Source organism: Cricetulus griseus, chromosome 7, assembly GCF_003668045.3.
Source record: "Cricetulus griseus strain 17A/GY chromosome 7, alternate assembly CriGri-PICRH-1.0, whole genome shotgun sequence".
NCBI lineage: Eukaryota > Metazoa > Chordata > Mammalia > Rodentia > Cricetidae > Cricetulus > Cricetulus griseus.
Window position 1 is genome coordinate 42,513,901 of NC_048600.1, and position 13,981 is coordinate 42,527,881.

Below are 13,981 nucleotides of genomic sequence, written 5' to 3' on the forward strand. Positions count from 1 at the left end.
ACCTTCTTTTTTGGGGGAACTGGGGATGGGGTGAATTATACTTTGAGAGTTGTTTTAGTTTGGTTTTCATATTTCTGTGGTAAAGGACCAAAAGCCATTATTGAGAGAAGCCTAGGCAAGAACTTAAGGCAGGAACCTGGAGTCGGGAACAGAAGCAAATCCATGAAAGAATAATGCGTCTTGTTCCCCATGGATTGCTCAGTGTGCCTTTTAAAAATACAACTCAGGTCTACGGTCCACTTGCCTAAGGGTGGCATCACCCACATTGGGCTGGGCCCTCCCACATCAGTCACTAATTAAGAAAATGACCATAGACTTGCCCACAGGCCACTCTTACAGAGGCATTTTCTTAATTGAGGTTCCCTTTTGTCAAAATGACCTGAGCTGTGTCAAGCTGACAAAAAAACTAACCAGCACATGAAATAATTTTTAGGAGTCAATAATCTTTGGTTCCAAACAGTTGGGGTTAGGGAAACTGAAGGCAAATTACACAGGTTAAGTTCTTCATGGGACAACTGAAGCTTCATAGCTATAGGCCAAGGGGCTCTTTTCTCTTCTTCCTACATGGCTTCAGCATTTCTGTCTGGTGTTGAGAATGGAAAGATATGCAGTCTTTTGTTTGACTCTTATGTTTGCTGGGCTCTGCTATGGGCCAGGTATGAGAGGATACCTAGAGGAGACTTGTGAGGAAAGTCGAGCTTGCTCTTCAGTGGAAAACAATTAGAAAACCCCAACGGCTTGTGCTCCTTGCAGTATTTAAGATTGACGAAAAGACCTTCTTAGGTGGAAGCATCAGAGAAGACCCAAAGGCAAGGAGACCCTAGTTCAGTGGCTCTCAACCTTCCTAATACTGTAACTCTTGAACTGTAGTTCCTCATGTTGTAGTGACTCCCCCAACCATAAAACTATTTTTGTTGGCACTTCATAACTGTAAATTTGATAGTTATGAATCATAATTTAAATATCCATTTTTTTCTAGTGGTCTAAGGCAACCTCTGTGAAGGGTTATTCCACCTCTAGGTCCCCCCCTCCCCATGATAAAAAGGTGGAAATTTGTAGGAATGGTGGAAAGCCAGTGCTTTTGAACAGTGGCTCAGCAGTTAAGAGCATTAGCTCCTCTTCCTCAGTACTGGGTTTTAATTCCCAGCACCATTATAGTACTTCAGAACCATCAGTAACTCCAGTTCCATGAGATTTGATGCCCTCTTCTGTTCTCCATGGACAAACACATGGCATGGAAGTGGTACACATATATTCAGGCAAAACACCCAGATACTTAAAAATATATTTTTAAAAAGATGGGGTGAGGGTACAGAATAGAAGGGCTGTCACTTTGCAGGGAAATGAGCTACAGTTTTTAAGTCATTCAAGCCTACTTGGTGGAGGCTAAAGGAGCTAGTGTCCTGGATGTGTTTAGTCACAGTGGATTAGGAAACAAGACAGGGTTGTCATTTGGGTAGATTATCTCCTAAGAAGTTGTCCTGGTAGAAAATCCTTTACGGAGCTGTAAAAGGAAAGGTATAAATGACTGGATGGTAGGAAAGTGGCGGGTTTTGTGAATAAATAGGGCAGCTGCTGACCATCTTGGAGTCACCAGCTCACACATGATACTGTGTAGTGGCAGCTTTATGATGCCACCCAGGAAGATAGATCCCAAGCTAGGGACAAGAAGAGAAGAGAGATGGCAAAGGAAAAGGTAGGGGAGTAATTCATCTCTTAAGAAGGGATATGTGGACCATGGATTTTGTGTCAGCAAACTTTTTTTTTTAAGATTTTATTATGTATACAGTCTTATTCTGCATGTGCTCTATAGGCCAGCAGAGGGCACCAGACTCACTCAAGGTGGCTGTGAGCTGCCATGTGGGTGTTGGGAATTGAACTCAGGACCTCTAGAAGAACAGCCAGTGCTCTTAACCACTTGAGCCATCTCTCCAGCCCTTATCAGCAAACTTTTAAGAGAAGGGCCAAAGAACATCAGAACATGAAAGCCAACCTGAGAAGGTTCATCCTCTACTAATGGAAATATGTTTGGAGACCTTGGAATCACCTCTCCATGACTCCCCAGTGCTTTGGTGCTAGGAGCTCCAAAGTGTTAGAGACTAGAGACCCTAGTAAAAATGTAAGTAGAGTTCATTCTTGAGGATATAGCTAAGAGTAAATAAGCATGTTCTTAAATTTTCAGGTATATCTCATTGTAGCTCTGCCTCTGGTCTTCTCTCCCACCCCCCCCCCACCCCCCCAAGACAGGGTTTCTTTATATTGCTTTGGAAGTTGTCCTGGAACTTGCCCTGTAGACCAGACTGGCCTCTAACTCACAGGGATCCACCGGCTTCCTGAGTGCTGGGATTAAAGGCATGATCCACCAACACTTACTTTTTTTGTTGCTGTTGTTTTGCTTTTATGTGCATTGGTGTTTGTTTTGCCTGTAGAAGGGTTTTGGGTCCTTGGAACTGTAGTTACAGATAGTGTGAGCTGCCATGTGGGTGCTGGGAATTGACCCTGGGTGTTCTGGAAGAGCAGCTGTTATTGTTTTGTTTAAAAAGAAGAAAAGAGAAATTGCTGAGACATGAGACTTAAGACTATATAAGTTTATTATAAGGCCCAGCAGAATGGGGAGACTAAGAGGAGGAACAGGGTAAATGGCTGACAGCCACAGCCGGTCGCCATAGAGAGACAGAGCGAGAGCATAGGTGGGGGACAGAGTAGCATAGAGAGCGGGACAGAGAACGGGAACAGAGAGCACAGAGAAACAGAGAGCACAGAGAAACAGAGAGCACAGAGAAACAGAGAGCACAGAGAAACAGAGAGCACAGAGAAACAGAGAGCACAGAGAAACAGGAGAGCACAGAGGAACAGAGAGACAGAGGAACAGAGAAACAGAGATCGTAAAGGGGCAGGGACTTATCTTTTAAAGGGGTCCTCTGCACCTGCGTGCAGACTTCTTTCCCATGGAACCTTGGGTTGACCAGGGTATTGCCTGAGTGGATTCCACCAGGTAACAGGGGCAGGCCAGCATAATGCCTGAACTTTCAGCAGCCAGTACTCTTACCTTATGAGCCATCTCTCCAGTCTTTTTTATTTATAATGTATAATCTCTTTATGTAGATTTTTGACAGGTCTTAACGACTTTTCATTTTCAGAAGGAATTTTTTTGTGCATTTCTCTGCAGAAAGATATGTTTGAAATCAGCATGTGTATTAGATTTAATTACATTAAATTTAATTACAGATTGTATGAATACTGTTGTACATTTTCATAAACTAATAAGACTGAAGTAATTATTAAACATTTACTGTATAATCTAGGACATTTTATATGGGTCTAAAGATTTTTAAATTATTTATAATTTATTGATAAAAGAAGGGAAATTTTCTTTTCAGGAGTAAAGACTATATGTTGCCAATCTGTATTTTGGTTTTGAGGTATTTGGGGGCCTTCTCTTGAGGATTGAGATGCGCAAAGGAGCAGGGTGTTGCTCTCCATTTTCAAGAAAAGCATGTGATTCCTAGTGACATTTTCCCCAAGCTTTAGATTGGGCTTGCAGCCATTTTCATATAACAGTCTTTGAGGTGGGACTTGTCTTAGGCAGAACATGTTTAAGAAATAGAGGAGCTGCATCTAATGGCCCAGAAGGTCCTTGCAAGGTTAGTTTCTGATAGGAAGTTCCTATATGTAATTTTTTTAAGTAAGAAAAATTTAAAACAACACTATAGAGATTTCAGCATTCTTAAGGATGTAAAGTAGCAGATTCATCAGGTATGCTGCTTAGCTCATTTAAAATTACTCACGAGTGTAGTGTTAAAATTTGATTATGTGTTAGAATTTCGAGGTAGTTTAGTCATGGCCAGGACAGTTTCTGATGGACATCTGTCTTTAAGTGAGAGGGAAATGTGGCTGGCCAGAGGATTTTTCAGACAGAAGAGAATTGTAGCTCTGCTTCCTAGCTTATCCTAGTGGTTACAAAGATTTTGCTGGTAGCATCGGAGTGCTTAAACATGTATGCTAGACTTTCTTGGACTATGTCTTGGGCTTCAGTAAGTAGTACTCAGTGTGCATGTCAGTGATGGGCCATCTTGAGCCTTGCCTGATTTACCAGATTCTGAATCCTCCAGGAAAAAAGACAAGATATCTGTTTTTGTGGTCACTGTGAAGCTTCAGCGTGTTTCTTGCTTTATTTCCCTGATTATGATACCTAAGCCCCTCTAATGTAATTCAGATACTTCTCAAATAGATGACCATGTAGTTCTTTCTTTTATATAAGAGTCTGCAGTTATATATGTGCCCCTTTAATAGAGCTGACCTAAAATAAAGCACCATTGTCCACTAAAATGTTAGCCTGGTGGCCAGATGTGCTCTGTGGAATGGACTTGCCTTACTTCCCCCAGCTTTTGTTTGCCATGTTTGTTTTCTTTCTCTTGAGTATGGTTCTGATGATTGGGCATTGGAAGGAACTGGCTTAGCAGACAAGGACTGAATTGAGGCCAGCATTTACTTTGTGAGTACAGTTGACCTGCATCTGTGTGGATCCAGCGCCTCTTGCATGGAAAATAAAGACCTTATAATTGTGCCTGTATGTACCACGTACAAAATTTCTCGTAATTTTTTTCTGGAAACAATATGATATAACTAGGATTATTTACTTAGCATTTTCATTGTTTCTGGTTTAAGTAATATGGCGGTGATTTGCATAATCAGGTCCACCCTGCAGTCTGTGGGCCACGTGTATCCCAGGATAGGCTTGAATGTAGTCCAACAAGTTTGTAGATGGCAAGATCATGTTACAGTGTCAAAGATTGGATATCTTTCTGTAGAGACTATAGGAGATGTGCATAGACATGTTCCCTTCTTACCACGTGTCATTTATTGTCTGTAAGGGATTTTTCCCTTCTTCTAGGTAATAGCTGTGGTGGTTTTGTTTTGACAGGCTGGCCTGGAACTCCTGCCTTAGTCTTCTTACTACTGAAGAAGGCATGTTCCACAACGCTGGGCCTTGATTGTTGTGTATATTTGATGAGCACTTTGTTTCAATCCTCACCTTTGCATTATCAGTGGTTACAGGATCCTGGAGGGAGTAGGAGAAAGCAGTGTTGTAGTGTTTTCCCCTTGTTCCCCCAGTAAAGTTTAAATTACTTTAAAGTAATTTTCTGATTCTAAGTGAAGTTACAGAGTATTGTGTTACCAGGTGGTTGGTGGAATGTTCAAGAAGCAAGGGCATGTGGAGTTTGGGGGTGGCTAGATCTCAAGAGCCACCTGAGAATCAGAGCTAACTGCATGTATCTGCTTGGGTCTGTGGGTATGTAGAGGGAGAAAACTAGCTTGTTTTGTTTTAAGATTTATTTGCTTATTATGTATACAGTGTTCTGTCTATATGTGTGCCTGCACATCAGAAGAAGGCATTAGGTCTCATTACAGATGGTTGTGAGCCACCATGTAGTTGCTGGGAATTGAACTCAGAACCTCTGGAAGAGCAGCCAGTGCTCTTATCCTTTGAGCCACCTCTCCATTCAAAACCCCTATTTCATTCAAGAAATGTTCATGTGACCCTGGAAATTTAGGTGTATAAAATAGGTGTACAAAGCATTTTCTGATGACATAAGATTATAAACTTACCTTTCGACCATTTTGTGGTATACATACATAGTCTTACCATTTATGAAAATGGAGGTTAATTTACATATAAATGAAATAGAAATGCTTGTTTATTTTTACTTAAAATTAAAACTTTTTTTTCTCTCAAAACAGGGTTTGTCTGTGGCACTAGAGACTGTCCTGGAACTTACTTTATAGACCAGGCTGGTCTTGAACTCATAGAGATCTACCTGCCTCTTCCTCCCAAGTGCTGAGATTAAAGGTGTGAGCCACCAATATTTAATTTGAGAATTTTTTAAATTGGAACGGAAGTCAGAAACTCTCTCTCTCTCTTTTTGGTTTTTTGAGACAGGGTTTCTCTGTGTAGCTTGGGAGCCTATCCTGGCACTCGCTCTGGAGACTAGGCTGGCCTCGAACTCACAGGGATCTACCTGCCTCTGCCTCCTGAGTGCTGGGATTAAAGGCGTGCACCACCAACGCCCTGCCCAGAAACTCAATTTTTAAACATTCTGATGCATTGAAACTAGAGAGACATCTCAGAAGTAAAAAACACTGCTTGCTACTCTTCACAAGTGGTACACAGACAGACATCCAAGCACAACACCCATACACTTAAATAAAATACATTCTAGAACATTACTACTGAGGAATGACAGAAGGAAAATAATCAACCGTTCTGTAATTAAAGAACAAAAGTTAGTATGTACAGTAAAATCATGCAGTCTTGAGCCTCAGGTGTTCAGGTACTTTTGGTGTTGAGTTGGTATGATGGCCTTTGCAGTGCAAAGTGCTTTTGTGTTCAGAGCTGAAGTTACTACAGTGGAGTCATGTGATGTGACAAAGTGAGCACTGCCAGACAGACTACAGGGTTGTTACCATTTGATTTTGAATTAATTTTTTGGTCATTGAATGTTCCGAAATAGCTTCCTGCTGTCAATTGTTATCAGCATCCATACTCAGGTAAATAGTTTCTTGTAATGTTGCCACAATGTTGGCTCATTCCTCCAGGTTGCAGAAAAGACAAGTAAGCAAAAACTGTCAAAACTGAGTACTACCTGCCAAAACATGTGAGAGCATATGGTCACATTTAATGACATCCATGGTGCGTGAATGGGCCATGTCATGATGCATCTGCGTCAGTGAGTTTTGTTGATGTTTCTCAGTAGCTTAGAATCTGCAAACCAGTGCTCTTAACTATCTTCTTGCATATTTACCAATTTCATATGAGTTAATTCTTGTTTTAAAAAGGTGTATATTTAGGGGCTGGAGAGACATCTCAGTAGTTAAGAGCAGTTGCTCCTCTTACAGAGAACCTGAGTTCAGTTCCCTGTACCTTCATGAAGTGCTTTTCAACCACTTCTCAGAAGAGGCTCTGATGTCCTCTTCTTGCCTCTGCCTCTGCAAGTCATGTATATAGACACTGTCATGTATGTGGTGCCCATACCTACAAATAAAATGAAAATTGATACTTATTTTGCATTAATTTTAAGACTTTTTATGAATGCCCATTAAATTGCCTTCCAGAAATGGCTGTGTACCTGATCCCCAGCACCATGTTTTCCTTCCTTCCTTCCTTCCTTCCTTCCTTCCTTCCTTCCTTCCTTCCTTCCTTCCTTCCTTCCTTCCTTCCTTCCTTTTTGGTTTTTTGAGACAGGGTTTCTCTGTGGCTTTGGACGCTGCCCTGGAACTAGCTCTTGTAGACCATGCTTTACTGGAACTCAGAGATCCTCTTGCCTCTGTCTCCCGAGTGCTGGGATTAAAGGCATGCGCCACCAATACCCAACGTCATCTTTATTTTCATTTGTATTTCTTTGATTAATAATAAAATTAATATTTAGGGACATGGTCACTTTTTACCTGAGTTGATTTTTCTGGCTGTCCTGTTAGGAGTTTCTTAGCATACAAGATTTGACCTTGTGAAAGAAGACAGCAAAGAGGTTCAGGATGGGGTCCACCGGTGACATAGCCTCTTAACAGTCTAGCCAAAGTGCTTGCCTCTTGACCTCAGCTTTTCTTGTCATCTGGGATCCCTGAGTAAGTTCCTGCTTTGAGAATGGATAAATACATGAGCCAGTGGTTATTGCACCTTGAACTCATCCTGTCACTGGGAACTTGTAAGATGAAGAGGAAGAAAAGTAATACCCTTCGTTGTTACTTGCAAATTATGATATACCCTTCCAGTCTTTCCCCTTGTTTGCAGTTTCTTTAGTGAAAACTAGTCTCTCTCTCCCTCCTCCCCCTCTCCTTCTTTCTGTCTCTCTCCTCTCTCTGTTTCCTCTCTCTCTTCTCTTTTCCTTCTTGGGGTAGTCCAGACTGGACTGGAATTCAGATATCCTCCTGGCTATGAGTGTTAATTTCTATGAAGTGTGGTCTCACACTTTGTCTTTGTGGCACTGTGCTCTCTGGCATGATAGTTAGCCAGGAGGTTTATTCTTCTTAAATGTCTTACCTTTATTTTGAAGATTAATTTCAGAATATTAGGTAAGCATCAGTGTAAACCAGTAAAGTGGTCCTTTGGAACTTTAACCCATAGAAATGCCTGTGCTCTTTAGCAAGTGTCTGAGCAGAACCAGGTGGCACCTGTCTGAAGAGTAATGATGATGGGTAGAGCTTACTGCCTTAGGTTTCCTGACTAATGCGGCTTTTACACCTGTGCATTACTAAATACTCATCTTCTAGTACTTTTCTTTATAGACTTTTTAAGCATTTTTATTAATTCTTTGTGAATTTGTTAACAGTATATATTGATAACACACACACACACACACACACACACACACACACACACACACACACACACACACACACTCACTCTTACACTTTCCCCATAACTTTCCATTCACCCCCTCCCTAACTCCTCAACTTAGTGTCTTATTTATTTTTTAGTGATCTCATATGCTCCCACTGAAGTATGGTTGACGTACCACATCCTTTAGAAAACTAGCCTGAACTCCCTGAAGTCATCAACTGTCCATAGCTCTTCAGTATGGACTCATGAACCCCTTCACACATCATGCTGGAATGTTGACTGGCTTGATTGTGTGCTAGCAACCATGTTCTCTGAGTTTATGGGTGTGGTAGTCCTTTCATGTCCAGAAGACGCAGTTTTACCTTAGACTGTAGTCATCCTCAGATTCTGGCTCTTAACGTATTTCCACCTGTCTTCCACGACAATCCCTGATATAGAAGCCCTATTTGTGACTGGCCACTCTACTAACACTCTCTGTACTTTGAACAGGGGTGTGTGTGAAGTACATTAGTTTTTGGGAAATTACCTAAAAGATCCTCCTACTGTGATGGAACTATAGAACTATCATTTTTGTCAAGGTTTTTCTCAAAAAAGATACAAACACAGCTCTAACAAGTAAAGTGTGAAAGACTTTAGTATTGTTCTAAATTCTAAATATACTTTAAGTAGCTTTTTGTTAAAACTGACAAGTCTACTTTGATGTTATTATTTGTTGCCTTAAGTAATAGTAATAGTAATTTTGTATTCTAATTTTTCTCTATCAGAAATTTAGACAAAGCTGACTGAGCTATTCTACTCCACCTGGTTTTAACTAGGTTATTTGAGGTCTGTCATATTTTTGATGGCTACATACTCTTTCAGTATACTCCTGTGACAGTAGTTTTTTGGCCATCTATTACAGGCATTTACATTTTTCACTTATCAAGGTAGTAATTAATCTTATGTATAAATTGTAACACATTTTTGTAAAGTTACTTTCTTAGCAGTGGGTTAAAAGAAGTGGGCCTACAGAGCCAAAGGAATGCATATTTTGGGTTTTTGGTGTAACTCAGTCATGAAGCACATACTTAACATTCATGAGGCCCCGGGTTTAGTACCCAGTACCATTAAGAAGAAAAGGAAAACAGGGAGGGGAAGATGAAATGCAGTTGGTGATGGTGGTACCTTCATATAATTTCAGCATTCTAGAGGCAGATTCAAGAGAACAGCCAGGATTACAGCAGACATCGTCTCAACCCTTACACTACAACCAGGAGGAATGCACACGTTTTCCTCTGATAGATGTTCTTACCCAAGTCTGGAAGTTTGTCTTTCAAACATTACTCTAAGCTGTGTTTTTACCAGAACACAAAGTAGTTTTCTTACATATCCTCAGTAACTACGGTGGTTGTTTTCTGTATTGTCCGTATTGATAGGTAGAAAGTATCTGTTTTATTTGATGACTTTGATCAGTGAAGTAAAGTTTTAGAAACAGATTTATTGAGTTGGGCATGGAGAGATACAGCTATGATTCCTGCACTTGGGATGTGGAAGGCAGGATTAGCTCACCTTATACTACGTGAGACCCTGTCTGAAAACAGCAAAATTAATCAAACGAAAATCTAGCTTTGTTAAGATGCAATTCATGTATTATGTAATTATTTTCTTTTTAAGTACTCAGATCAGTGGTTTTGTGTAACCATGGCCTCAGTCAATTTGAGACATTCTCATCATCCCAAAAGGAAACCCTATACCATTAGCATCTACTCTCCAATTCTCTGGAATCCTCCTCAGTTCTAGCCAATTCTACATCTATGTTCTTTTTCCTATTCATTCATGAACATAAAGCAAATGGAATCATACAGTGTATGTATGGGATTTTTTGTTTTGTTTTTGTTTGTTTTTGTTTTTTTGTGCCTGACCTCTTTCATTGAGTTAAGATTTTCAGAGTTTATATTGTACCATGTATCATTTTTTAATGGTGAGAAAAATATTTCAGCTTGAATAGACGATATTTTATTCTTCCCTTGATGAACACTTGGGTTGTTTGTCTTTCTAGCTATTATAAATAATACTCCTGTGAACCTTTTTACATGTTTTTGTATGAACATGTCCTTTAATTATCTTGGATATGTTCTCAGGAGTGCAGTTATTGAGTAATATACTGTTATTTGAGGAACAGCCAGACAGTTTCCCAGCATCTTAGGTTTTTTTCCAGTGATGTGTGTCCAGTTCCTCCATGTCCTCCTCTACTGGACCAAAGGTCTCTGGAATTCATTATGTAGATCAGACTGGCCTCAAACTCACCGAGATCCCACCTACCCCTGCTTCTCAAGTGCTGGGATTAAAGATGTGCACCACCACTTCCCAGTTTGATTGGCATTTTTGTAACATTTTTATTTTGTTTTACTTTATGTATGCATGTGTAGTATGTGTGCATGTTTATATGCATATGTTTGTGTAGGGTATACCAGTGTGCACTCAATTCTGTGCTCTTGTCCATGGAAGACTAAGGCTGATATCAGTAAGGGAATTTTCCTTGAGCTCTCTCTACTTAATTCTTTTTGAGGCAGTCGGTATTTTTAGCCAGTTTGCACTGGGGGTCCCCTGTCTCCGCCTTCTGAGGAAGGAATTACAATGAGCTGCCACATCTGCCAGTCCTCTCAAGTACTTTAAATATAGTGTAATGTTTCCAGTGTCTTCCTCTGCTGCTCAGGCTACCCTGGAACTCTCTTTGTAACTCAGGCAGGCCTTGACCTTACTTTAATCCTTTTGCCTCAGCCTCCTGAGCACTGGAATTACAGATGTAAGCCACTGTGCTTGAGTTGTGGTGAACATTGGGATCAAAAGTTGTCCTCCCACCCTCAGCTGGGACCCTCTACTTTAACTACCACGTGTAGTTCCTAGCACCCACATGGCAGCTCACAACCTCTTGTAACTCCATCTCCAAGGATCTAACACCCTCCTCTGGACTCCACAGGCATTGCACTCCGCACATGCCCTTTCCCCACATAAGTAAAAAGAAAAAGTTAAAAATCTATAGCTAGAATATTTCTCAGTATGTGACAATATAGTTCCCCCTCCTTCCCTTTTGGGACAGGGTCTCGATGGCTGTCCTGGAATTTGTTATGTAGACCAGGCTGGACTCAAACTCACAAGAGATCTGCCAGTTTCTGCCTCTTATGTGCTGGGATTAAAGGTGTGTGTCACCACACCCAGCTCCCCTATATTTTTTGAAAAAATGAACGCTCGTCCACCTGCACATGAATGCATGTGCCTTGATGCTCTGGGATTGAAGTTAGACGACAGGTATGTGGGTGCCAAGATTCAAACCCCCTTTCCATCCTTTAGAAGAACAGTCAGTGCTATTGTGTCCTCTCCCAACTGTTTTTCAAAGTTTTCTAAGCTGTTGTGAAAAATTGCATAAAATCTGCCATATTCTTTTTAAAATTTTATTATTTGTGTGGGTGCAGTTACATGCAGTTGTGTTCATGCTATCTCATGATGCATGTGTGGAGGTCAGAAGGCAACTTCTGGAAGTCCGATTCTCTTCTTCTACCCTGGATTCTTAGCATTTGAACTTGGGTACTTGTACCTAAGACAGATCTCTTCCCCCACAAAAAGCCTGCTCTGTGCTTAAAGGGATAGTTCTGTCTCAGCACCTTCACTTTATTCTTGGTACCTGTCTGGGCAATAGAGACTAGACATGTAAGCTGAAAGAGACTCTGAAAAATGCTTCTGACAGATTCTAGGCCCACCTGAAGCCCTCTGTTGCTCATTAAATAAACGCCAACCTGGGAGAAGCAATTAAATCAGCCCTCCGGTTCCTGGGAACTTTGTAAAAATTGGCCCAGTGCTGGGGAGGTGGCTCAGTTAGTAAAGTTCCTAGATGTGTGCTTGAGTTTAGATCCCAAGGACCCACATTTTAAAAACCCATGTTTAGCCTGGTGCTGGTGCTACCAGGTGGACAGGACCATCCCTGGAATTCACTGACCAGGCATTCTACCTGAAACTACAGCTTGGGTTTATTAGATAAGGTGGAAAACACCTGGCTTCGTTACACACATGTGAACACATACCCTCCTAATTGTGAATACATGGTTATGGTTCTTTTTAAAACAAAAAAATTCTAAATTGGGGTTGGAGAGATGACTAGGTAGTTAGGAGCACTTGTTGCTCTTGCAGAGGATGCAGATTTGATTCCTAGCACCATCACAACTCCGATGTACTCTTCTGACTTTTGTAGACACCAAGTGTGCATACACATGGTGCAGACATACATGAAGGCAAAGCATTCATATATAAATGAATAACCCAACTAAACTTTTGTTTATGTTTAATTATGTTTGTATGTATGGAGGTCAGGGCAACTTGTATGTTGGTTCTCTCCTCCCACCATGTTGTTACTGGGGTTCTAACACAGACCATTAGGCTTGTCAGCTAGTGCTTTTACCAGTGAGCCATCTCACCAGTTCCAATGTATGTCCAGTTGGTGGTGGCACACCTTTAATCCCAGCACTAGGAAGGCAGAGGCATTCCAATCTCTGAGAGTCCGAGGCAGTCTGGTCTGCACTATAGAGCGAGTGCCAGGATAGGCTCCAAAGCTACACAGAGAAACCCTGTCTTGAAAAACCAAAAAATCTAAAATAAAATAGAGACTATAAACTAGTGATTCATATTGGGAATATCAGAGTACTCAGAAAGGACCAGAAATCTTTGATCTGTGGTGGTACAGTATGTATTATAGACATTATATTTCTCTTTTTTGGTAAATCTGTGTATGTGTGTGAAGAGTGTTGGTAATTTGTGTTTAAAAAAAAAAAAAAAAAAAGCCCCCCACAGGGCTCTTTTTCCATTTAACCTATATAAGAGTTATTTCTACCGGGCAGACTTAAGACAGATGAAAACAAATCAACTCAGTTTCTATAGTTTGTAGCAGGTTGCCAAGTATTTTTTGTTTTTGTTTTTGAAAAAAGTATTATGAGTGGTGCAGATGCCTTTAATCACAGCACTCAAGAGTCAGAGGCAGGTGGTTATCTGGGTTCAAGGCCAGCCTGGTTTACAGTGTGAGTTCCAGGATAGCCAGGGCTACACAGAGAAAGAAACCTGTCTCCAAAAATCAAAAAAAGAAAAGAAAATGTCATGAGAGGAAATTTTAATGAGAGACAAAATATTTCTTTCTTAAGAAAGCATTAAAACGTACTAGATGTTATGTTTCCAGTAAGTTTATCATGCCTTTTTAAAGGTACTGACCACAGTGAAATCAAACTGTGTTCTCCTCTAAGTGTGCTAAGATGAAATATAAACAATGCAAGGTGCCACAAAGACACACCTATCAAACAAAAGGCAGCTCTTATCCTTAGCTATGTGCAGTTCACCAAGGCAATCTTTTTCATTGGGTTGAACCAAATAAAACTGTCAGCATTTTGCTCCTGTGGGTCAACTGACACATGACTTTTCACTGATGGTGCTCATGATGGGATGGGTTGAGTTTGTGTTGCTGCAGACCACAGCAGGTGCCCTTTTGTTATTGTTGTCAATGGATGTTAATTGTATTCAGGTGAACTTGAATCAGCTTTACATCTGACTTAAGCTGATTTTTGCATTTGGGATCTTCTCAAAGTTTTTGGTGGATTTAAAGAAAACTCTCCCAGTTCTTTTGGT

General features: G+C 40.7%; 1 protein-coding gene across 1 annotated transcript in view; it reads left to right on the plus strand.

The window, feature by feature from the left end:
- Nucleotides 1-13,981, plus strand: part of LOC100770451 (histone lysine acetyltransferase CREBBP) — a 127,546-nt gene that overhangs the window by 61,428 nt on the left and 52,137 nt on the right. The gene's annotated exons all lie outside the window — the stretch shown is intronic.